The sequence below is a fragment of the Balaenoptera physalus genome (assembly GCF_965194825.1).
Source record: "Balaenoptera physalus genome assembly, chromosome: 8".
Classification (NCBI taxonomy): Eukaryota; Metazoa; Chordata; class Mammalia; order Artiodactyla; family Balaenopteridae; genus Balaenoptera; species Balaenoptera physalus.
Window position 1 is genome coordinate 94,079,932 of NC_138887.1, and position 22,816 is coordinate 94,102,747.

The following is a 22,816-nucleotide window of genomic DNA, read 5'->3' on the forward strand; positions in this document are numbered from 1 at the left end:
TGATTATGCTTTACTAATGAGTGCATTGAAAAATGCTAAACATTTTGTTTGTATATAAGCCTGTTTTGCATTTTTAGAAATAGGAAATTATTTTTCATCAGTGCATCTATTATCAGACATGTCTCTGAAGGAAAAAAAAATCTCCAATAAAATAATCCCCATGTTCTTTCTCCTGTTGTGCTTATCTGTATTCAAAGACCATTGCAACCAACCCTTTTATTATCTCTTCAGCAGTCACAAAGATTGCTATGCTTTTGCATAGAATATGAAGGTTCTTCTTTATAAAAGCTCTGTAATAGGTATAACCATACTCTGCTACCTGATCTGTGAACAGCCATATATAATTGTATATACTTAATGTAATTCCTTAGTGATCCAAAATTTCAATAGAAATGGTATCCAGTTGATATTTTTATATCATTCCCTCCACTTGATACAAACGACTGCCTCAAGTATATTCGTTGTTTTGAAATCCATGCATCTGTCATCTGAAAAATAGCCAGCAATCTGAAAAGAAAATAAATTTGTCACAATTTGGAACTCAGAAGTAGATTTTCTTTCAGGTATACCTACAAAGCTTGAGCTACAGTTTTGCATGTCAGACAGGAGTATGGTAGAGCACTTTCAGAATTTTAGCTACCAGGGTGCGGACAACCCGTAAACTTCTGCAATCACTTGTCTTTATATGCAAATATTTTCAGAGAGACTCAAATATCTAAAATGAGTAAATGCTTTTCTCCTCCCAGTATAAAGCATTGCTTATAATTGCTTCCTGACACAATAATTATGCAGTATAACATTTTCATTAAGATTTATATTGCTGCCTGAAAAAGCTGGTTGCAGATTTTAAATCTTGCGCACTGACATCATGTGTGCCATCATGCCAATGCTTAGGGAAGAAAATCAGATGTTTGTCGATGAGATCACCATCTGTAGGATCAAACCAAGTCAGCACTCACCTCTTTCATCTTTCCAGTTACACATAGGTTGTATCAATGGTGCACATAGTGCTCCTGAATTTAACCAATGCATGCATAAAGGATTAATTTAGGACTTCCCTACGTATGTTCTTGGTAATAGACCTACATGAAAAATGGTTGATACAAATCAGTTTCCAATTTAAAGCATTGCAGAAATATCCAGGAACATTTACATAAGCCTTTTCAACATAAGTAGAGGAACAAAGTTTAATGACTTTGAGGCAGGCAGCAAATAAACCCTTTTCTAACCCTGAAGATTAATACCGTAGAAAATTTAGTGGGGTTACGTGAAGACTGCTCTATATTAAACTAAAAATCTCAGGCTTAAAACTCCGTTAAGTATTCTGTGATGAATTAAAAATCATTTGACTCTAGAACTACTCAGTTTCTAAGGAGACTGAGCAGATTCTTATTTATCCTTAGCAAAATGTGCATTCCTATTATTAGGATAAAGACTAATCAAGAAAAAAAGTCTTATTGAACTTGAAATAATTCAAATGACTATAAAGGAATGAGAAATTAAGACATTGCAATTCCTTTCAAAACACTTTTGTATCTTACTTTAGGGCAAAGGTTTTATCAAAACCAAACCCCAAGACTTCCAAAAGAGTTACTTAAGAAATGTGACAAACATCCCAATCATGGAAATATGGCTTTAAAGTACAATTAACAGTCAGGATTTTAACACCTAGAATTAGTGTTGAAAGGTAGATGAGTGCGTGAATTCTGGGCCAAGCTGTCTGGTTTCTAACATTTTTTAATTTTTTATCTTCAGCAAGTTACTAAACCTCTCTGTGTCTTTAATCCCCTTACCAATAAAATGGAGCTAGTAAGAGGACCTACCCCTTCAAGTTGTTATGGGAAAAAAATGAGTTAATTTAGTAAGTGCTATATAAGTGTTTGCTATGGTAAAGATGATGAGGGTTTTTATGAATCATTTGGTATTTAGGAGTTGATTATTCATCAATTCATAAGGGCAGGGTATGTCTGGTTTTTGTTTTTGTTTTTTTTGTTTTTAATTTTTGTTTCCCCTGGCACTTCCTAGATGTTCAATAACCGGCTGAATGAGTGAATGCATCATTCACTTCTGGTCACTCTATTTCTCACTAGCACCACCAGCAGATAGAAAGGGTAAGTGCATAGGAATAGAGTGAAAAATAAAATGTTAATTTGGCGGCATAGTTCTGAGTTGATCCAGAAGGAAGTTTGTATTAATAAGTACATTTATTTCTCAATTTATTCGTGCTATGCACGTGTCTTTCATATAAAGATATTTCTGAGGTGACCACATTGTATGCTCTAGGTAGCACCTTCCTTAACTATAGTATTACTTAAGAACCTTTACAAATAAATGGATGCTCTAATTCCAGACTTGATTCCTTGATTAATCTAGTTCCTGGATTAATGATAAGAGGAACAGAATACCCTCCAGTGCTGTATTCCTAACGATACGATGTCTAATTGTTCATTGTTGCCTCTGAAAATTATTGATCTAATTATTTCCTGATTGCATCCCCTTATTTATAAATAAAACTTAATAACCCAAATCATTTATTTCACTTTGGGGGATGTTGTTATTAGTACAAATCAAAATTAAGAACTCAGATTGGAGCAATGAAGCCTTTTTTTTTTCTGCTTGTTTACCACCTTTTGCCAACCCCTACCCACCCCCCTACACAGAATGCTCCTGCATCACGGAAAAGAAACACAATCGATATTTTAAAAAAACAAACTGACTCTGCATCAGTAAATATAAAATACTGTCGTATGGGAAATTTTTCCTATGTTTGCCAATTATATACCTAGCAGGTGTTACTTAAAGAAAATCTAGTTTGGAGAATAAAAAAAGAAAGATTTTTTAGCTTAAATGATCTTTCCAGTAAAACACAGTATAATATCTCTCTAAGGTGATTTTTGTAAACTCTTGTTTATAAATTGAGATTCTGAGATAGAGGACAGTGGAGGTTGATGTATAATTGGAGAGCAGCCTGCACTGGGCCATAAGACTGACAGGTTGATTGAGCTGTAATGGAGACAAGGCACCTTTCAGAAGGGGGATTGATTTTTATTTGACAAATGCTAATGATGGTTGAAAAAAAGATCACTGAAACACTCCCACCACTGTCTCTGTTAGGTAATAAATTAAGGATGTTTAGAGAAGTGCCAATCTCCCTCTGTGTGTAAATACTTGTTTTAATTGATGTTCCTCCTACCTCTTAACCTTTGTGTAAATAATTTGTGTTTGTTAGAATATAATTTTAGAATATCTGCATAATATAAGGAAATTAGATGTTTGGAAATTGGCGGTTGAATTCTAGTGATATTTAAGTTTCTCTCTTTCCTTCAATTTTTCTCTATTTCAGATAATCTTTGTGTGATCTTTGCATTTTCTCTTGTGCTCTCTCAAAACAATTTATTACTAAATCTCATAATATCTTCTTCTATATTCATGTATAAATAACATATTACCTTTCTCACTAAAGATGCTTCTCAGTTAAGAATTTGACCATTCCTGTATTCATTATAGTTTTACCTCTATTATAGTTTCCTCACATTGTTACCTTCATCTTCGGATTTCTTAAAATTCCAATCACCGAGCAGCATTTCTTTCACAAATATAACAGCACCAATCCTGTTCTTAACAGCGAGTGTAACTTTTCCTTTCCTGGCTAATGTGCAAAGTGGTATAAACAGTTGGTATTTCTTAAATATGTCTTGTGTTAGTAATGTTAAAAAGGTTTGAAAAATAAAAGTGCCACTGTGATACAAATACTGCTGTAACTTTGCCGAATCTGAGGACTTTCACCCCATTGCTCCTTTCTAGGCTTCTTTAGCATTTCTGTGACCACACCCACTCCTCACCCCACCTGAGAGCTTCGCCAAAGCAGAGCTTATATGTTCCTCTCCACTGCCACTCACATTCAGATATTTATGGTATGGTAGGTATATAGACTGTGTGTACCTAAGCGTCTTTGCCTAGCTCAACATTTACTATATTTACCCTTTATTTGTGACTAATAAATCTACTAGCTTTACAGCTTTGAATTGAAGAGAGAAGCTGAAGTATGAATAAAATAGAGAAAAGGATTTAGAAAGACAACATTATTCGGTTTAATAAATGAATTAAAACTGAAATCAGATAAATGAAATGGAATCTTGGCTCAACTTGGGTACAGTTCTTGAAGCTCTGTGCAAAGCACAGAGCAGTGATTCAGTATGGGTTTGTGGAAGGAAGGGAGGGAGGGAAGGAAGGAGGGAGAGAAAAAAAAAGGCAAAACGTAAAGCAGTCTGGCTGCTCTTTCAATCAGTTCCTGAATTGAGGACAGACCAGCTTTCCATGCCTCTCTCACTCTACCCTGGAAAAATGGACAGGAAACAATTCAGGTTTAGGTTTTTATTTTACATAAAGTATCATGGCAAGGAACTACTCCTTAGGGTTCCTTTGCATGTTCAACATCTGTCTTCTCTTTAGAAGCTACATAACTCTTTCTCGATGAACCATCTTCCACAATGTGCAGCACCTAAACATCTGGCTAAATAAAACCAATTACACTATTAAAAATAAACCAGGATTTGGCAACAGTATGATCCACTAGCCTAGTCTCCCTCAAAGGCAGGCATTTGTACTCCAAACACAATTGTATGGATTTGCTGTTTATGTTTTTCACCAAAACTATTTTTCCTCTTTCTTCTCTCTGATATCATTTCACTCTTTATCTCTACTCCCAGAAACCTGATTAGAATGGTAAAACTAAGGAATAGTGACTGAAAGGGGAACAATAGTGAACAGAAATGCTTAGCTTCCAAACCTGGATTTTCCCAGCTTTATCTTTGTGACCAGTTTCTTATTGGTGGTGTTTATCTGCATTACCTTCATCTGTGTGTCACTTGGGTAAATAAAAAGAATGATTTCCCTGATTCTTACCATATAGACTTAGGCAGAAGCTGAGAATGGAGCTATTGCTTGATTTTTCTCATCAGTACAATGTCTGCTTTTTTTTTCAAGTAAATTAAAATACAGTTCATTGATTGCTTAAACAATGTACAAAGACCATCTGTTCAAAAATATTTTTACATTAATATGAGAGTAGTAAATATCTAGGTGCATAGGTTGTGGTATTGGACTGGAGAATGGATTTCAAACGCAATTCACTCTACACTATCACTGTTTGCAAAGACAGTGTAGAAGTGTATGGTTTCTGCATATAGATCTTCTTCAAATTACTTACCCTTGTGACCTCATGAGAACACATGAGAGAGGATCTTACTACATATTGCTAGCCTGGGAAAAGATCAAAATTCGAAGTTCAGTTTTGTATTGCTGAATTTGTATTGCTTTTATACCATCACAAAGTTGAAAAAATCGCAAGTCAAAACCTTATAAATCTAGGAGCGCCTTTTTTAAAAATTAATTTTTATTGGAGTATAGTTGATTTACAATGTTGTATTAGTTTCTGCTACACAGAAAAGTGAATCAGCTATACATATACATATATCTACTCTTTTTTAGATTCTATTCCCATATAGGTCATTACAGAGTATTGAGTAGAGTTCCTTGTGCTATACAGTAGGTTCTTATTAGTTATATATTTTATATATAGTAGTGTGTATATGTCAATGCCAGTCTTCCAATTCATCCTTCCACTCCTTTTCCCCTTGGTAACCATAAGTTTGTTTTCTACATCTGTGACCCTATTTCTGGTTTTTTTGTTTTTGTTTTTGTTTTTAAAAGAAGTTCTTTATTTTATTTTTTGTAAACTATTTCAATTTATTTATTTATTTTTGGCTGCGTTGGGTCTTCATTACTGTGTGCAGGCTTTCTCTACTTGTGGCGAGCAGGGGCTACTCTTCCTTGCAGTGCACGGGCTTCTCATTGCGGTGGCTTCTCTTGTGGAGCACGGACTCTAGGCGCGCGGGCTTCAGTAGTTGTGGCTCGCGGGCTCTAGAGCGCAGGCTCAGTAGTTGTGACGCAGGGGCTTAGTTGCTCCGCAGCATGTGGGATCTTCCCGGACCAGGGCATGAACCTGTGTCCCCTGCATTGGCAGGCAGATTCTTAACCACTGTGCCACCAGGGAAGCCCCTATTTCTGTTTTGTAAATAGGTTCATTTGTACCATTTTTTTACATTCCACATAGAAGCGATATCATATGATATTTCTCTTTCTCTGTCTGACTTACTTCACTCAGTATGACGATCTCTAGGTCCATCTATGTCACTGCAAATGGCATTATTTCATTCTTTTTTATAGCTGAGTAATATTCCATTGTATATACATACTACATCTTTTTTATCCATTCCTCCGTCAATGGACATTTAGGTTGCTTCCATGTCCTGGCTATTGTAAATAGTGCTGTGATGAACATTGGGGTCACATGTATCTTTTCTAATTACGGTTTTCTCCAGATATATGCCCAGGAGTGTGATTGCTGGATCATATGGTAGCTCTAGTTTTAGTTTTTTCCGGATCACTGTAGAAGTGAAGTGCAATGTTTAGAAACGTCTTTACATGGTTTATATGTGGTTTATTACTTGTACAAATGCTTATGTATACATCAGACAATACATTGCCTTATTCAATGTGACAAATTATGATGATTTAAATTCTATCTTTAAAAATTCTGATAAAGCAGCAAACTTGATTACTTTAATCTCCCACAACAGGTAAATTTACACATACAAGAAAAATAACTATGTCACTCATGTTGTAATGCTTCACCTTTTTTTTCCATTTTTTGTTTTCTATTACACATTATCAGTCTTCAGATGCAATTGTAAAATGCTCATTGGAAGCTAGCCTCAAGTATCATTTTCAAGGTTTGACTGACATGTTGAAAGTCTACCAGAAATGCAAGAAGAAACAAATTTCCAAGCTTTGCCCATCTGAAGTTCCCATAACACTGCAAATCGAAGTGAAGACTTCCTGAAACAGTTGTTCTGCCACTTGCGTTTTTCCCCCTTAAATTTATTTGACAATTACTGTCCTTACCCACCTGCTTCTCCTAGTAGTGTAGGGCACCTAAGAATACTTTTCATAACAAATGAAGGGAATGGATTTGGAAAATACATTTTCAGTTGGCATTTGGAGAGAGGTTTCATTCATTAAAAAATATATTTTGGGTGCTATCAACTTGAGAGTAATGTAAATGCAAGCCTACAAGGGTAAATAAATATCCCTGTGAGAAGAAGAAAGAGCCTTTTGCATGTCTGATACAGTCACAAGGCCCAAACCTTAATATGTAGTCAAGTGAGAAACCACATATTGAGCAAGATACCAGTTCTGTAAAAGTCCACTTAAATAAATTAAAGTTGAGAAGTTATTCTGAATTTAAATCAAGAAAAGAAAATTTAGAATCCTGTGAGAAATTCTATCTTCAATTTTCTGTATACTATTCTCATTTTAAATAACTTAAATTTGGGCATTAAAAATATTTGTGCATTGCTTTAATGCTTTAATCTCGGCAATTTTGTCCCTGTGCTAGTATTAGGCATTTAAAGAGAGGCCAAGTTAAAGATCCTCTTAGAATGAGGAAAAAAATAATACTAATTTAAGTAAATCCTAGAAAACATTAAGGGTTAAGATCCTTGACTTTTTCTTGTTCTTTCACTAGATAGAGAATAATATTTATATTTTTCCATCACAGAATTTAATCTAGAATATGAACAAAAATAACACTGTTGACAGTTGTTTATAATGCAGTTAAATGTATTCAGTTTTAAAATCTGAAGGACTTCCTTTTAATTGCCTCCAAAAGGAATTGATTTTAGGTGTATGTTGACCAAGGTAGCTTGAACTCAATCACAGTCAACTGTCTTGTGACCGTGCAAGTGAACAGAAATACTCGACAACAGCCAAGTTCCACGTATCATATGTGAAAGTAGAAATGAAAGGTGATTAAAAATAGCAATGACAATACTTGAGAAGGAACAAATTAAAACAAAAATGGCACTTAATGTGCTCAGGAAGGGCTTTAGTTACAATATCTGATCAATGACCCAAACATTTAAAAGAAATGGAGAACCCGGGCATTGAGTAAAAGGCTATTGCAGCAAAGGACAAAGTATCAAAGAACCAAAATAAATTATCAAAGATAGTGATAAGCCAAGTTTGAGAGCCATCTAGACTGATGGCTCTCAGACTTGGCTGCACATTTAAATCACCTGGGGAGCATTAAAAAATACCAGATACCAAAGCCTGAATCCTACTCTCAGAAATTGTTTTTATTGAGCTGGGGTACAGCCTGTGCATTGGGATTTTTATAGCTTCTAGGTGATTCTAATGTGGTGCCAGGGTTAGAAACCACTGTTCTAGACTGTTTCTCTCAAGCATGTTCACTCACTCCTTCTCTCTCTCTCCTTCTCACTCTTTCTGTTCAAATCAGCTTTTGCAACTTGAACGAAACAAACAGTAATAGTTTGACCTTTGGGGGGACTATTATGGTGGTTTTCTAGAGATGTTTTTCTTTGAAGTATCCAAAATTTCCTTACTTATAAATAGAGCGGATCCTTACTATAAGACGGATCCCATTCTTCACTCTTACGAAGAGATATAGTAAATAAATAAATAACTCCTTATCAAGAGTCTCCTAATAAAGTGATTCTGACGATTTAAAATCTGTACGCCTGGCCATATGGCGCTCAGAGTTTGGGGAGCCTACAATCAGGAGAATATGCTCTTATTCAGCCCTGAGTCTCAAGCTGTGTTTGGACCAGAAGCAAGCTGTGACTCTGGCATCACATTACGGACAAGCATACTCCTAACTCACATGCCCTTGGAAGAATCTTTTCCCATCTCTTACCTCAGCTTTCTCATCTCTAAAATAAATGAGTTTGACAAAGTCATGTCTAAAATTCTTAGCAGTTCTTAGCTTGTACACTTCAGTTTTTCACATCTTAGTGAGTTTCTTTTCCTTTCTATATGTACATATACATTGCTCTACTACTCAAATAGGATCATGATGTATACAAAGTTTTACATCCTAATTCTCTCACAATTTTATGTCGTGGCTGGTTGGAACACATCATGCTTATTTTGGCAAACAGAGAAAGTTAGGACAAAATTATTTTCAAATATCATGCAATTTTAAAGTACAATATTTTAATCACTGCACAGTGTTACGTCTTACAAATGTGTTAGCTCTTACGCTACTGTTAAACATTTAGGTTGCTTCCAATGTTTTGTGTTCATAAATAATGTTATGAGGAAAAACTTTATGCCTTTGATTACCCCTAATTATTTCCTTGGGCTAGATTCTATGGGACTTCAAGTTCAAAGAGTATGAATAATTTTGGAGTTCTTTATTCATATTGCCAAACTGGATGTCAAAAAAATTTGTTTGCAAATGTAAATTTCCTCTGGCAGCTTGTGAAAGAGCCCCGGGCACCACCCTGTCACAAAAATGAAGTATCTTTTTTGTTCAGTTGTATAAGTGAATGGAAGATTTACCTCTAAACCTGTTTTCTTCATTCTCCCGAGAAATAGACTATTCCAGCCTTAGGCCAGTCGTAGAAAGTGAGAAGAATCCACAGATGATGACAGCCTGATAAAGACTGATGTGCACAATTGTGTAATGTCTTACTGTTAAAAAAAAATGGATCATGTTGCCAATATCCTTATGAAGAATATATAAACATGTAATGATGATTTTTTAAATTTTAACAATGTGAGATTTTTAAATGATCTCTTTCATGTTTTAAGAAAAACTAAACATTAAATCTGGGAAGAGAGAAAAGAACAGTAATAATATAGCTGCAAGGTCATTTTGATTTTTCCCTTTTAATTTTTGTCCATAACTTATTATGAATGTGCCAGTTGTGAACTATGTCTTTCCTGGAACACGCGTCATTCCTACAATTCTGTAAAGTGACTTTCTCTTGGCTGCAAGGATAAGAATGAAGACCTACTCGCCTCCATTTCAGCCCATGCTGAGCAGCACTTAGTTAACTATGTCTTCCTGGACTCTTAAACAAACAAACAAACAAACAAAAACCTTAGTATTCTTAAGAAAAAAGCCTTTCAGATAAGTTTTTATTCATTCAAAAATAATCCTCTTGTGAAGCAATGAAACACCAACTTAAAATTCTACTCATTTTACATTGCCATAAAAAATGCTAATCTAGGGGCTTCCCTGGTGGCGCAGTGGATGAGAATCTGCCTGCCGGTGCAGGGAACACGGGTTCGAGCCCTGGTCTGGGAGGATCCCACATGCCGCGGAGCAACTGGGCCCGTGAGCCACAATTACTGAGCCTGCACGTCTGGAGCCTGTGCTCCGCAACAAGAGAGGCCGCGATAGTGAGAGGCCCGCGCACCGCGATGAAGAGTGGCCCCCACTTGCCACAACTAGAGAAAGCCCTCGCACAGAAACGAAGACCCAACACAGCCATAAATAATTAATTAATAATAAAAAAAAATGCTAATCTAGCACATTAACTCTTATCACTTATGGTTGCTCCACGAGCCTACAGTTAGCCAATAATTGCTTTGTAATTATTTTCTATCCTCAGCAAGGTGAGTTATAAGATATACCATTCAAGAAATAAAGTTTATGAAATCTACATTTGTTCTTATAAAACAAAAACTATCCCTCCCTAGAATTCCACTCCAGAACGAGCACGTTATTTTTTATTTATTTATTTTTTAACATCTTTGTTGGAGTATAATTGCTTTACAGTGGTGTTAGTTTCTGCTTTATAACAAAGTGAATCAGCTATACATATACATATATCCCCATATCTCCTCCCTCTTGCGTCTCCCTCCCTCCCACCCTCGCTATCCCACCCCACTAGGTGGTCACAAAGCACCGAACTGATCTCCCTGTGCTATTCGGCTGCTTCCCACCAGCTATCGCTTTTACATTTGGTAGTGTATATATGTCCATGCCACTCTCTCACTTCGTCCCAGCAGGATGTTTTTCCAAAGATGTACAGAGTCCACATATTTCTAATTTTGCTTCAAGTTAAAGAGCATTTATTTTAACCATAATAAACCAGAAATAAACTATAGAAAGGGTATAGCATAAAATTGGGCAATTTCCCTTTGTGCTAAGTATGCTAGAGCAGAAGAAAAGTTAAGCATTGAAACAACGATGGAGGGGACCTAGACATGGCATATGCCAGCAAATCTAGGAATGCCCTTAGTGGCCCAAGGCTGGACGTCCTGTCTCCATCCTTGATACTGAGAAACATGTGGTTGAAGACTGAGTCTTAGAAGCCCCCAGTGTTGCCTGGATTATATCCATACCCAGAGATAACATTTCACATGAAAATCCCACTGTCTCCATCCCATTTCTCACAGATATTAATGTCCTACTATTTCCTTCAGGGTTTGCATATCAGTAGACCATAACCATTCTCAGTAGGGCAGTGAAAACCTAGAGAAAAAGAATAACAGAAGGCGAGCTAGTCCAGAAAACAGGTGAACTGTCCCTCCTCCTCTTCTTAGTCCTCTCCCCTCCTCCCCCCTTGGCTCCCTCCTCTTTCTGCTCCCAAACAGTCAGCAAAGCAGACCTGAAACTTGAGAACCAGCAAAAGCCACTAATCCAAATTAGGACACTGCATCTTCTAAGTGATAATTATTCAGACAGTCTCTCATTGTTTACAAACACCTGCCCCTGTCCCAAATGTCTAATGTTTTCTGTTGATTCTTAAATACATTCACAACTCACCTTTTCTTAGAACTTGTATTCTGTTAATAAGAAAGACATGATTTTCTTTTACATTATAAGAAGCCATTTTTTTGTGTTTGACAAACTACTTTAATATCTTACGCCGTCTGCTTTGTAATTTGCAGCCAGAATCTGAAGATAACTTCCGTATCTTTAGTGTATGGGCTTGTTTTCATTCTGACACAATGATCAGCCTGAAAAGGTAGTGAGCCCCCCACCTCTAAAAGCACTCGAAGAAAGGCCAAATGACCTTCATATAAGGAGAGCTGAGCAAGGAATCCTAAATTCAGTGGAAGACTGGCCTAAATAATTTCAATATTATATGTCAACTGCGATAATTCATATATGATACCTATTTCCAAAATTATTTGAGATGACATACAGTAAAGTATGTACTATGAGTCTGCTAAACAGGAATTTGAAACTAAACTTCTGAGAACTCAAGATAAATGATTCCTAATGTAATGCCTTATTAGCAGGTGTAATAACGAGGAGTATTCACGAAGCAGAGTTTTCTAAGCTTATTCATGCTGTTCTGAACAAATTTGCTAACTGTGACAGTGTCAACAGATTGTAGTTTTTAGAGTCAGTTTAAGTTCCTCTTTCTAAAAGCAAGTTTGCAGTTTGTTTCTCACTTGCCTATAGAAGCCCTATTGAAAATATTTTCTGAGTCTGATAAAGTTTCTATCATAGGCGGCCCTTAACACAGTCTTGCCCCGAGTAGGGACGATGTAAAAGTGTGTGTATTGAACTGAAGAGAGAAATATGCATCCTGATGGGGATATAATTAGATTATAAAAGAGGAATAAATTACAACAATAAGGAGCAGAAATAGCAACGGTTCAGTTCCTTTCTGTGCGGAGAGAAGCAATGCTCCACCTACATTTATTCCTCACAGGAGAAAAATGTGACTTGTAGCTTTAGTTTCTGTAGCTTTCGTTTAGTGGCTTTTATTTCTGCTCAAATAGAGAGTAGGCATGGTGAACAAGCAGCAAGCTATTTGCCTGGAATCCAAAATTGGCAGATATTAACAATGTATCAAAATGTAAAAGGAAAAGAAAAGAAAGCCCTCGATCCCCTTAATGTTTAAGGATAATACATATCACTCTTCATCTAGAAAAAACAGTATAATTGCTCCCCACCTTTTCTCCTTGGATTTTTCAGAACCTGGTCCGTGACCTCTCCCAGCCCCAATGCTGCAGCAAAGTTAATCACTCCCTTCTCGCTGCCCCTCAAAGATCCAAACGCTTCCTCATCAAGATAAAAGAAAAAAATCATGTGACCCTTCTCCCACTAGCTCCTCTTCAACTTTTAAAAATTATTTCTAGCAAATCTAAACTTTTCAATGAAGGGTTTTTGTTTTGCCATCATATATACCCTCCTCATTCTAATATTATGCAGTGGAGCTTCTGTCCTCACCCTGTACTGATATTGTTTTAAGGACACAAATGATCATCTGCTCATTAAATTAGTCTGTTTCCCTTCACCTTTCTACTGCCTTTTCTATTATTGGCCACTCGCTGCTTCTCCCACAGGTTAGATTCTGTCACACTGCGAGGACTTGAGTCTCTTCCAAGCCCTCTGACTGATCCTCCTCCACCTCTTTTGCTGGTATTCTCTATCCAACCATTCTATAAAGTGTGCTTTTCCCTCAAGGTATTTAGCTTTGTGCTCATTTTTTTCTTTATGTCTTCATCCTCAGAGATCTTTTCCACTCCTAAACTTCCAAGGATTAAGTCAATGTCTCAGAAAATCTTTAAAGGATAATAAATAAACAAATAAATAAATTTCCCCTAAAAAACATCTCTTCATCTTTTGGTCAATTTTGGTCTTATCCTTGGCCCCAATCCTGGCCAGCAGGAGTTTTATTTTTATTATTCATTTTCTTTCCTTCCTTTCCAGGCTCACCTTCAGCTCTTATATAACCCACAGAACTTTCAAAATGGCTTCAAACAGTTTTCTTAGCTTTTAATTCTAGTCTGTCGTCTCTCGTCCTATCTGGTTTTCATTGCACTCTCTCTCTTTCTGCATATGTGAGTGTGTTTTGTGTGTGTATATCTTCTTTTCCAACTTCACTGTAAGCTGCTGGAGGGTAGAAAGCATATTACGTATTTGCAGTATAACCTATAGAACTAGCAGAGCGTCTTACTCATAGTTAATATTGAATAGGTACCTGTAACCATGATGATAATTGATAAGAACTCAGTCACTGTTAGGAGCGTGGATAAGGAATATTCTGTACCCTTTCCTCCCTTATTTCGGATCTCTACTCTGATCAATACGCTCCACACCGCAGGACCACTCCACGTTCATTGCCATGGTCTCTAATTCTTCTTTGTTTTCCTTTTTATTTTTTTGAAGTATAGTTGATTTACAATGTAGTGTTAGTTTCAGGTGTACAGCACAATGATTCAGTTACACATGTACATGTATATGTATCTATTCTTTTTCAGATTCTTTTTCCTTATTGGTTATTACAAAATACTGAGTAGAGTTCTCTGTGCTGTACAGTAGGACCTTGTTGTTTATCTATTTTGTATATAGTAGTGTGTATATGTTAATCCCAGCCTCCTAATTTATCCCTTTACCCCCTTTCACCTTTGGCAACCATAAGTTTGTTTTCTATGTCTGTGGGTCTATTTCTGTTTTGTAAATAAGTTCATTTGTATCTTTTTTTTAGATTCCACATATAAGCAATATCATATGATGTTTGTCTTTGTCTGGCTTACTTCACTTAGTATGGTAATCTCTAGGTCCATCCATGCTGCTGCAAATGGCATTATTTCATTCCTTTTTATGGCTGAGTAATATTCTATTGTATATATGTATCACATCTTTATCCATTTATCTGACGATGGACATTTAGGTTGCTTCCATGTCTTGGCTATTGTAAATGGAGCTGCAGTGAACATTGGGGTACATTCTTCTTGATGACTATTTTTATTTATTTCCCAAATTTATGTTTAAAAATATGATTTTTTCTAATGTGTTTTATATTATTGATATAATGTTGTACAGTTTTTGAAACTGAACTATGAACTGTTGAATTGAACCAAATACGTACATACAGATAGTTATGTTTATACATGCACACACAAAGACATATGTATGTATGTAAATGTGTGTGTATTATATTTTGTATTATTTTGCTAGTGCTGCCATAATAAAGTACCACAGACTGAGTGACTTAAATACCAGAAGTTTATTTTCTCACAGTTCTGGAGGCTAGAAATCTAAGACCAAAGTGTCGGCAGGGTTGATGTCTTCTGAAGTCTCTGTCCTTGGTTTGTAGATGACAATCTTCTCCGTGCTTTCCCATGGTCTTCCCTCTGTACTTTGCCGTGTCCAAATTTCCTCTTCTTATAAGGACAACAGTCATATTGGATTAGGGACCACCAAAATGATTTCATTTTAATTTAATTGCCTCTTTAGGGATCCTATCTCCAGATAGTCACATTCTGAGATTAGGACTTCAACATATGAATTTGGGGGGGAACAAATTCAGCCACTCTGTGTGTGTGTGTGTGTGTGTGTGTGCGTACAGTGAAAGAAACTCAAGTAAAAAAATTAAGACAGGGAAGTATTGGAAGACATTAAGCTTTGAAGGAAAAAAATATCAAACAAGAATTTAATCAACCATCCAGACTAATGTCTAAAGAATTCAGCTGGGAAGGCGTCAACCACAGGACATCAGGGAGGTCATCGGATTCGACAGTGTTGGGTCAGTGAGGAAAGGAAGTGGCTAATAGATCCAATGGAATTTCAGAGGGTGTTAATCATATCAATTTTTATTCCCTTGAGAAATTCTCATGAAACTGAGGTAAATATCTGGAATGCACAATTGACAGAGACATATGGAGTGCATGCTTTACTCATATAAATAAGCTTTCTATCCTCTTCAGGGGCATACATTACATTTTGAATTGCCTCATAGCACATATGCTGCCCTTGTGTATCAACAGCTTAGCCTTCCGTGCAGATCCATTTCCCAAAACTTCCCCTAGACCTGGGTCACTTATTGATTGTGTTCAGTCGTGGCTTTTACTGATCATTGTTAGTTTCACTTTCAGGTGGCTCTTACAGCACATTTTAAAGTCTCCTTGCTGATATCCCTGCTGTTATTTCTTAGGTGACTCATGTTGTAATTTTGCAAACCGACTCTCTTAACAGAAAGAAGAAATACATTGACTCGGCTAAGATGGATTTTACGTTCAATGTCATTCTAAACTATCAGTGAAAAAAATTGAACATGTTAGTATTTGAAACAAGTACATTGGGAGCAATATAAAGGCGCCCCTTTTAGGAATTAGCTTCCTGCAGAACATTCTCCTGCCAGAAGGACTCACCCCATCTCCCCCAAACTCTCACAGAAACATAATGGGACTCTCAACAATCCTTACTGGTCATCCACAAGACGTGAACCACATACAATCTCTGTACAAGGCATTCTGCAAGTGCAGGCACACTGGGTGAAAGATGAAATATTCACTAAAACAAAATAAAAGCTGAAAATGTGCAGTCGTATTGGGCTTATTAAAATATACCATATTAGTTCTCATGATCAGCATTGAAATGAAAAAAAAAAAAAATTCAATGGCAGAAAAAGAAGAGATCCACAGGTAGCCAGGATTTCTTTGGTATATTTGTGTGAGTTAGAGCTGACTTTTTTCACCTGGCTGAGCACACCCTTTTCAGGATGGCAGCATAGGAGAGCACTTGGGTTGGGCAGGGCTTTTTTCAAACTGTTTATGTACCTCAGAGTTCCTGATACATACATAGTGTGCCTCTCTTTCTTGAGAATGACCAAGTAGAATAGTGACATTACTAATGCTTGCTTTTTTGTGAACATGAAGTGCTGAGAAATATTAGAGTTATATAAATTCACCTTAGTGAAAACATGTCAAGCCCTTAGATGACTCACAAGGAAACATGGAGGGAAGAACATAGGCAGAGAAAGGGGGAAAGACACGGGAAAGCAAGGAATATTACCAAAGTTGACAAAGGTTTAATGTGATCCAATTTGAAATTCTTAAAATATATGGGAAAGGGGAGGTTCGTGAATGTGCTCACTACATAGGCACGACTTGGGCAGACAGAATAAATAGAGGAAAGAATGCAGAGAAACATACTGTGCCAGGACTTTGTAGAGGAAGCCAGGGTCTGAAATTCAGGTAGACTGGAAGAGGGTTAGTTTGTAACATACATTTAAAAAGGTAAGAGATCACACACCAGGCAAGAAGGAGAGAAAGCACAGTAGGAAACAAGTAGAAGACAGGTGCCATTTATAAAAGCAGGTAAAGAATGAACTCCAGGAGGCAGGGCAGGGAATCAAGAAGCTGGGCCAGGGGACTAAATTCAAAACGTGGTCAGTGATACAGATCAATGCTTAGCTGTTGGAACCAGGGACCTCCACCAAAGGTGATATTTGATAGCAATGGTAATGAATCTTAATCCCTTAAATGTTCACCGCTAGTAAATTAGATGATCTTTCCCGATGTCTCTGAGCCATCACTGCCTATTCATTGAGTCCACATTAATGAGAAAATTCCCAGGTTTCACTGGGTTGAATTGGCAGATTTTCAAGATTGATCCTTTAACAGTCATGTGGCTCAGTCCAGCTCAGTCTATAAATTCTGAGCTCATTTGTGTAATCCTTTCTCAAGAAAAATACAACAGGCTATACTCTCTCTGATGTCTATATGAGCTTTTTTCCGCAATATACTATATGATCAGATTCTAAATATCTTAGATAGCATACAATATAAACACACAGTGATTATAAACACACACAAACGTGTGTGTGTACATAAAAGCCAGGTAATTGCAAAATAATGACATTATACCTTCTTATTATGAAAATCACGCCTGTCTATTCCAAAGTTAAACTAGTGATGCTGGCTCTTATTTATTTTTCTTGCTGAAGGCTTTTCCATTCTCATTTTCTCTATTTAAATACTGAAATGCTCATCATTGTTGTATTTTTTTGTCTTTGTTCTTGTCAAAGGACAAAAGCGATCTTTGGTTACACTTAACATTCACCAAAATCTTTATTCATAATTAAACTTGTAAGATATGGTGTTGTTATCAAAATCATTATAAATTGAACCTGTATCAGAAATTGTCAGGTACAAATAAAGAATGTTCTGCCACTTTTAATCAATTGAGTCTCCCTTTTCTCTACTGTATAAGTCTGTACAATTGTGCATTTTGTAGACTAACTGTCAAAGAGCTGAAAATATATTATTAGTGATTTCAGTATTTTATTGTTGAGATTTTCACTGCTTCCTCAATGGTTTCCTGACTTTCAGAGGATTTTTTTCTTTTTCTTCTTCTCATTTCCTACCGGGGTAGCATTTTAAGTAGATGTTATAAATCTCTGCCAAAGGCACATTCATAGCCCTGCTTGAATGGTTTCATTTAGGCTAAGACTACCCTTACTTTTCAAGTCTCTTCAACATCTTTTATCATGATGAAATAACACTTTGTTTTCATTAAAGAATCAAGCCCAACTACCTAAAAAGCCCCCAAAATAAATATAGATGACTTCTTTGATTTTGGAATAGATCCAATATTAGACCACATTATTAAATTAACTTCAGATTTCTACTTGAAATCCAAACATGGCTTTTTAGCTAGTCTTTTTTTTTTCTGAAAGATAGAAGGGGACAATCTCTGAATATATACATTTTTAATATAGCCACTATTTTAGCTCTATAAATCAAACACATTTGATGCCCAAATGCTGTAAACATTTTCCGTAAAGGCAAACAGAATTCTGGTATCTTGTTTTGCAATTTTAGTCAAACATTTTCTAAAATGCTAGTGATGAGTGTGGTATGTTTTTTTTAAAGCTTCCAAGACCTCTAATTCAGGCCACAATTGTTTCTTTAAAATGCGCCAAATCTAGCGGAGACATGTGTTGAGTCACAGATTCAAAAGGGAACGTGGGAAATAGAAATCTTTCCCAAATTCCATTTCTAACCTAGACAAGCAGATACTAAGAATACTATTTTTTTAAAGGTGTCATAATTTTTCAAAATTTTAGCCTCAAGGCAGCTATATGCTATTCTTCTTGATCTGTTTTACAATCAGTAAGAATAGTTTATTCATGTGGTCATAAGTGACAGGGGAATGCATATCATAATGATTTACAGGATTTTTTTTCCAGGTGAATAGAGCTCCTAACAGATATATCTATCTTTGGGGAAAGAAAAAAAATCAAGTGAATCACAGATGAGATAACCTTTCTCTTCAACATTTCTTTTGTAACATCAGTCACTCTGTTCTCTCCATATAATGATGAAGAACAACCATTTTCAGGTTTATAAAATCTCCTATCTTCACAATGTCCCAGTCTCATGAAGTATTACACTGCTTTTATAATAATGCATGAAGTCCATATTACAGCTCCTACTGTGTGCTGTTGCATTTCTTATAACTTTAATTTTTTAGTGCTTCAAATAACATAAAAAATAATTTAGTAGTATTCACAAATGCTAATCTACAGACAGCTCCTATAGACTTTGCAGTAGACTCAAAGATCCCCTAAAGTCTGAGACCTGTGTTTAGAAGCCAAGGGTGTTTTACAAGTACTTTAAAAATATCTTTGTATTCATGTTCACTCCTGAATAGTAAAATATCAGTCAGAGAAAGGATACCCGCTTCACCCAGTAAATAACAAAACTATCTCTTTTTATTTTAAAATATGTGCTTCTCTCCTTAGCTGAATGTTTATACAGTTATAATTTGTAGGACATAATTCTATGGTTCTTAATGTAATAAAAACTCACATGAAATTTTTAAAACATCTTTATTGGAGTATAGTTGCTTTGCAATGTTGTGTTAGTTTCTGCTGTATAACAAAGTGAATCAGCTATATGTATACATATATCCCCATATCCCCTCCCTCTTGCATCTCCCTCCCACCCTCACTATCCTACCCCTCTAGGTGGTCACAAAGCACCGAGCTGATCTCCCTGTGCTATGCGGCTGCTTCCCACTAGCAATCTGTTTTACATTTGGTAGTGTATATATGTCCATGTCACTCTGTCACTTCGTCCCAGCTTACCCTTCCCCCTCCCCGTGTCCTCAAGTGCATTCTCTATGTCTGCGTCTTTATTCCTGTCCTGCCCCTAGGTTCATCAGAACCTCTTTTTTTTTAATTTTAGATTCCATATATGTGTTAGTATACGGTATTTGTTTTCCTCTTTCTGACTTACTTCACTCTGTATGACAGACTCTAGGTCCATCCACCTCACTACAAATAAGTCAATTTCGTTTCCTTTTATGGCTGAGTAATATTCCATTGTATATATGTGCTGCATCTTCTTTATCCATTCATCTGTTAATGGACACTTAGGTTGCTTCCATGTCCTGGCTATTGTAAATTGTGCTGCAGTGAACATTGTGGTACATGACTCTTTTTGAATTATGGTTTTCTCAGGGTATATGCCCAGTAGTGGGATTGCTGGGTCATATGGTAGTTCTATTTTTAGTTTTTTAAGGAACCTCCATACTGTTCTCCATAGTGGCTGTGTCAATCTACATTCCCACCAACAGTGCAAGAGGGTTCCTTTTCTCCACACCCTCTCCAGCATTTACTGTTGGTAGATTTTTTGATGATGGCCATTCTGACCAGTATGAAGTGATACCTCATTGTAGTTTTGATTTACATTTCTCGAATGATTAGTGATGTTGAGCATCCTTTCATGTGTTTGTTGGCAATCTGTATATCTTCTTTGGAGAAGTGTCTGTTTAGGTCTTCTGCCCATTTTTGGATTGGGTTGTTTGTTTTTTGATACTGAGCTGCATGAGCTGCTTGTATATTTTGGAGATTAATCCTTTGTCAGTTGCTTCGTTTGCAAATATTTTCTCCCATTTGAGGGTTGTCTTTTCATCTTGTTTATGGTTTCCTTTGCTGTGGAAAAGCTTTTAAGTTTCATTAGGTCCCATTTGTTTATATTTGCTTTTATTTCCATTTCTCTAGGAGGTCGGTCAAAAGGATCTTGCTGTGATTTATGTCATAGAGTGTTCTGCCTATGTGTTCCTCTAAGAGTTTTATGGTGTCTGACCTTACATTTAGGTCTTTAATCCATTTTGAGTGTATTTTTGTGTATGGTGTTAGGAAGTGTTCTAATTTCATTCTTTCACATGTAGCTGTCCAGTTTTCCCAGCAGCACTTATTGAAGATGCTGTCTTTTCTCCGTTGTATATTCTTGCCTCCTTTATCAAAGATAAGGTGACCTTATGTGCATAAAACTCACATGAAATTTAATGAGACTTTTACTGAAGGGAAGTGAGGAGTTAGTGGCATTTCTGATTTTAAGTGCTTTTCTTATTATTTCATTATATTCTAAAAGGTGTATGGAAGGTAATTTAGAGTCCCTATCTCATTGTAACTTGCATTTGTAATCCTAAATTCCAGAATTAATATGATGTAAATGATAGTGTGTCCTTTTGAAGGGCATATATAGTAATCATTGATTTTTATCATAGCTAGAAATAATAGAGGGAGGTAACTATGTAAAAATTATGTACATATAATATATAAATATATAAACTTTATATTACCTATGTATGTATATGTATATATAATACACACACACACACACACACACACACACACACACACACACACAGGATTCCTTAACTCTATCAAATATGTCAAAAGTGAAGTGGTCCAGATGAAACCCAATAGGTAGGAGACTGAATTCTGCCATCAGGAGCAAAGGGCCTCAGGGGCTGGTTTAGTTCTAGGATATCTCAGGATTTGTACCCAGGGCTCTTGAGGAAACAGTAATGAGCTTGTTTTTACTGAATGGGTCCCTCAGACTAGAATCTAGGTCCCTCAGACTAGAATCTAGGGTCAGAACCTCAGAGACCATTTAGTTTGGGCCCATCATCTTAAAATTGAATCTAATAGGAAACTACCTATAGAAAGCAAAGCAGAACACTACTCACCCCACTATTTACCAGGAAGGAAGGAACTTGATTCTGTTTCACAGCTGCAGTCACTCCCCCCTCTTCTTGACATCTGTGGGCCTCAGAAACACAAGCTTGTGAAGAAAACTACATTCACTCACCAATTAAGATGAAAACTTTAAAAGGCGGGTGGAAGACGGCATAGCAAAATAGACAGAAACAGGAAGAGAACTGAATTAATTTTATACCATCGTCTAATGTATATTTTTAAATTACCCTTATCTAATTTCTTTAGGTTTGGGACCAATTATCTATCTGCCTATATGGCAGTATTTTTTTCAATAAAGTTTCACAGAGCAATGTTGTGGAGTTTCAGAGTGTTATCTCTTGCACTAAGTTTGAAAAACCCAAATTAAAATGTCATAAAGCAAAACAAAGTGTGCGTTATCATAAAGCAAGGCAACAACATTCATCAAAAACACCTTCTCCTAAGCCAGCCCAGAAGCATTCTTCGGAAGACACAGGCCGAAGCTGATAAATACTTAACCATAAAATTAGGAGCTGGCTCACATGCCTAGGCAATGTTTATTTGCACAAAGCTAAATTCGGTCATGCAATAGCTTGAGAATCTTCTTTTTTTTCTAAGGTGAGAACTTAACATAAATAATGGATAATAGATTTTAAGTGCACGTTAGACTGTGGACTATGATATGATAAATTCATGGTGTGAAATAAACATCAGAGGTGAATGATGAATATGCATAACACAAGAATAAATAGAAGTTTCGACTTTAAAACTTGTTAACGCTCTTACCAAAATATACATTTAATATATAATATAATATACATAGACATATTGAAGAATGTAGTAGACTATTTTGGCAGCTGAGACTGTAGATATTTTAAGCCATAGGACCAAGAACATTTGACAACCATTTACTACAAGTGAAAGCATTTGCAAGAGGACAGGCAGTGACTATTGAAGTGCTTTCTAGCTCACTGAGCCTAAAATCCTCAAATGCTAGGACAAGGCAGCAGGCAGTAAAGTTTATGATTGTTACTTTTTTATTTTAACATCCGATTTAATACAAAAAGTTTGCCTTTTATGAGTTCAATTATTTATGAGTTCAATTTCTTTTAAAATAATTTATTCTCTGGGAAGAATAACTGCCATCATTTTTTTTCCCCCAGTGGAGAACTGAAAACTTTACAAGTGAATTCTATTAATTCAGGTGTCTTTTCTGGAGTCAGAAC

At 36.2% G+C, this 22,816-nt stretch overlaps 1 protein-coding gene across 1 annotated transcript in view; it reads left to right on the forward strand.

Moving 5' to 3' along the window:
• KCND2 (potassium voltage-gated channel subfamily D member 2) overlaps window positions 1-22,816 on the forward strand; it is a 475,988-nt gene that overhangs the window by 287,640 nt on the left and 165,532 nt on the right. The window lies entirely within an intron of this gene.